Source organism: Labrus mixtus, chromosome 2 (assembly GCF_963584025.1).
Source record: "Labrus mixtus chromosome 2, fLabMix1.1, whole genome shotgun sequence".
Classification (NCBI taxonomy): domain Eukaryota; kingdom Metazoa; phylum Chordata; class Actinopteri; order Labriformes; family Labridae; genus Labrus; species Labrus mixtus.
Window position 1 is genome coordinate 2,002,880 of NC_083613.1, and position 3,303 is coordinate 2,006,182.

Below are 3,303 nucleotides of genomic sequence, written 5' to 3' on the forward strand. Positions count from 1 at the left end.
AGGCGATTCCGTCCCAACTGCATGAGTTCCTCGTTCCGAAAAGGTGCTGTGGAGGAGTTGTTGCTGGGTGGCTTGTTTTCGGGGATCCAGGAGGACGGTGTAGCAGCAGAACCGGGGACATTGCCCTCTCTCCCGCCGTCGCTCCCTTAATCTGTTACCGATCTTGATTGCTAGCGCAAATAGCTCCTGCAGGTCTTTAGTTTCGGCTCTCCCCACTAAACAGTCCTTTACATCTTCGTTTAGTCCTTTTACAAAAATACTTTCCAGTGCTCTGTCGTCCCACCCTAATTCAGCGGCTAGCATCCGAAATTCCACAGAGTAATTAGCTGCACTAAGGGAGCCCTGACATAGGTTAAGTAGCTGGTTGCTAGAGTCACAGCTGGTAACAGGGTGGTCAAAAACAGATGTCATGTCCGAAACAAACTGGTCAAAGGTAGCATTAGCAGTCAGTGGGCTATGCCAAAAAGCTGTACCCCAAGACCTAGCCCTTCCCGTGAGCAGACCCAGAACGTAAGCTATCTTAATTCTATCGCTAAAATAGGTCAGAGGTTGCAACTCGAACACTAGAGAACATTGAAATAAAAATTACCTACAGTCCCCTAAATTACCGTCGTAACGTTCAGGGGCTGGGACAAAAGGCTCACGGGGTTGAAAAGCACCGACCGGTACTGCTGGAGGAGGTTCTGAGACAGGTACAGGCTGTGGGTTAATCTGTAGCTGCCTTTCAACACGAGAGAGACCGGAGGCTAGTTCAGACAGGGAGTCCATAATCCCACGAAGCGTCTGGTCGTGTTGTCCAAGCATAACGCCTTGGTTAGACACAGCGTGTCGGAGAGTTTTAACCTGGGCACTGGGGTCTGAGTCTGCTGGGTCCATGCTTTTTTGGCCAGATTGTTCTGTTACGGTTAGTACAAATTCTGGACCCAAAAGCACGACTCAGATAGGCAGGATCAAGTTGATAACAAAAAGGTATATTCCAAAAAGTGACTCAAAAGGTGCAAGGAGGAGGGGTAGTGCGAGGTTCCCAGTGGCAGTGTCCGTGATCCCAGAGTGGTGTCCAAAAAAGCACAGGTGAGGTGAAGCAAAAAAACACGAACAGCGACCTGATGCAAGACAGAGAAGAAAAACGGGGTTAGCTACACAAGCTATCACAATGAGCACTGGAATCCAGAGAAGCCAAGAGAGTACAATACCACGCGAGCAGGTGAAACAATCTGGCGCCGAGGTGAAGCAGAAGGAAGTCTTTGTAGTCGAGATCCTGATGACCAACTAGCTGCACCTGGCGCCGCCTGAGAACATGAGCCCTGCCCACCAAACTCACACAGACAGGAGAGAGACACATGAGGATTAAACAGACAGGGAATGACAAACAACACAACAAAAAGGGGAAGGAAGGGCTGCCATGATGTGAATCATGACAGCAGTCATGTCAGGTCTGGACTGATGATAAAATATGCGGGAAAATAGCAAATCAGACTTGACTGGATGTAAACATCAGTGATTCATCCATCCAAAGCTGCTGTCCCCACCCCCTACTCTCCGACTATGACGTTGAGTCTGACTAATGCCTCCCTAAAACAAGACAAAAACAAGGCTCACATCCATCCATCCTTTCATACAGAATATTCCAATGAATTCTAAGGTTAGGATACTTCCAGATATTTCATAACAAAGCAGATTGTTCAAACTGACTCTTTACCTGTAGAGATAACTTTTGAGAAGCCATAAAAAAGAGCTATGAACGAGTGAACAAGGTAGTAAATGATAAATGACAAATGGACGTGAGCTTGTGTTGCACTTTTCTAGTCTTCTGACTACTCACTTACACTGCAGGTCAACCCTAACAATTAACACCCATCAACACACTGTTGGCAGAGGATGCTATGTAAAGGAACCATAAGAAGGAACGAATCCCATTCATACACATTCACCGAAAATGGGGTTATGTGTCTTACCCAAGGACACATCGGCCATATTGCTGCAGAAGCTGGAGGATCCAACCCCTGGACTTCCGGTTGAGAGTTGACGACCCTACCAACTGAGCCACAGCCGCCAATTAAGGAATCCTTATGGAGTATAAGCAGACTTGCAAGGCTGCTCGTTGTCAAATTCCGGGAATCAGACCAATCACCTTTCAGATCAATCAAGTCTGTGTGTGCAAACGTATTCACACATTGGTGAAATGCTGATCTCACTCAGACTCAGCTAATCTAAAACACAGCAGTTCACACTTGTACATTAAAACATTACTTTTACATAAATGAAACTCCCTGCTTTTGGACTTTCATAAACTTAAGTTGAATGGAAAGCAGTTGTTCAACCTTTAATCTAACGCTACTTAAATTTGGATCTGCATCAACTCTAAATCCTCATTTGCATGAAGAATGTGACTGCATTCCCCACCACTGTCATTTCAGTGAAACCACTGTGTCTTTGTACTAGCCCCAGAGGTGCAAGTGTGTGTGTGTGTGTGTGTGTGTGTATGTGAGTGTGTTTCACAGTGTGCAGGGTTGGCTGACTGTTTGATAGTCTGTACAATCCTGCTCCAGTGTCAACTTTAGTGACTCTGTGATAAACTGTGCTGCACCAAGACTTGTCATCCCATCCAGAAAAAGGCTGACAGGCCAGTCACACAGCTTTGGTTGTGTGTGAGTGTGTGGTTGGAATTGTATGTCCTTATAAATCAGTGCTAGCGAGTTTTACATATAGAACTTTTTTTATTTACTTTTGAAGATAATTTGCGGAACAGAGGCCTTTTCCTTCTGCATCAGATGACAACTGCAGGGTTAAAGGGCTATTACAACACTTGACCGCATGTTACATCAGATTATTATCAATGCAGCTGCAGGCAATATAATTGTTTTGTTCTGTTTTGTTTATGTCCAAATCCATAAAGCATCGCCGTATTAAAAGGACATAATAATATGCATGGGAAAAGTTGTTCTCAGCAAAAGAGTTGCATAAAGGATATTTTTATAGTTGTTTGTGAAGCAACACTGCTGAAAACACAGCCATGGAGGTCAGAGATGTGTGGGGGTGTAGGCCTTTTATTTATTTTCTGTGCTGCGTTATTATTTTTCACTGTGATTTCTTTTCTTTTTTTTACCAAACCTGTAATTACAACTCCTGCTTTAACCTGTTTTTGAGCCAAAAAGTTGTTTTCTGTGTTGAGGTACGTTATGCCACAGTGTTTTTGGCGTTTCATTGCTCAGCTGGAAAGCTGACCAACGGGCAAGGCTCCCAGAAAATGTGGTTCAGCATTAAGATAAGGCAGTGGTGTGGGTGTGCATGCATTTGTCGGTC

General features: G+C 44.7%; 1 long non-coding RNA gene across 1 annotated transcript; it reads right to left on the reverse strand.

Annotated features, from left to right (window-relative positions):
- Window positions 1-950: 950 nt before the first annotated feature.
- LOC132954377 (uncharacterized) lies at window positions 951-1,406 on the reverse strand. Its single transcript, XR_009665752.1, has 2 exons — window positions 1,194-1,406; window positions 951-1,103 (listed from the first exon to the last, which is right to left on the reverse strand). It is a non-coding gene; the product is annotated as an uncharacterized LOC132954377 (long non-coding RNA).
- Window positions 1,407-3,303: the final 1,897 nt, after the last annotated feature.